Below are 610 nucleotides of genomic sequence, written 5' to 3'. Positions count from 1 at the left end.
TTCTGCTCCATCCCAGAGTATACTCCTGTTCCGGGCTTTCCTTGTCTTATAGCCATTTATTCCATTCTCCCTTCTCCTTACTTCTGTCCCAAATGTCCCCACTTCTGGCTATGTCTCTTTTCTTCTCCCCTGCTTTAGAGATCTGCCAGTGAGGCGCCTGCACACACACTCCTTAAGCAAGCCAGTGGTACACGCATGGAGCGTGGGTGACGAAGGCCATGTTCATATATGTGCGTGTGTGTATGTCACATGTAGGTGGGAAGCAGGAATAAGCAGGTGAATGAATGTCTACAAACAGGTAAATGCTCATGTGTGTCAGGGTTCAGGGATGTGTAGGTGGATGTGATCTGTGGATGGCTGAGTAGCATGGTAAGACTCTGGTCTCTGCTTGTCTGTATCTTCCACACAGACAAGTGCTTGAATCAGTCAAGTGTGACTGTGACTTGGAGCATGTGTGTGTGTGTGTATACACACGTGTGCATGTGCCACCAGAGGAAGCAGCAGCAAAAGACAGGAGCTTCGATCCGAAGGAGACAGAGTGGGGAGGGGGACGCTGGGGGCAGACACCCTCCTCCCTGCGCGCACACGCGCGCGCTCGCGCGCGCACACA

Source organism: Mesocricetus auratus, unplaced genomic scaffold (assembly GCF_017639785.1).
Source record: "Mesocricetus auratus isolate SY011 unplaced genomic scaffold, BCM_Maur_2.0 Super-Scaffold_100010, whole genome shotgun sequence".
NCBI classification, from domain to species: domain Eukaryota; kingdom Metazoa; phylum Chordata; class Mammalia; order Rodentia; family Cricetidae; genus Mesocricetus; species Mesocricetus auratus.
Note: the sequence above shows the minus strand (reverse complement) of the source record.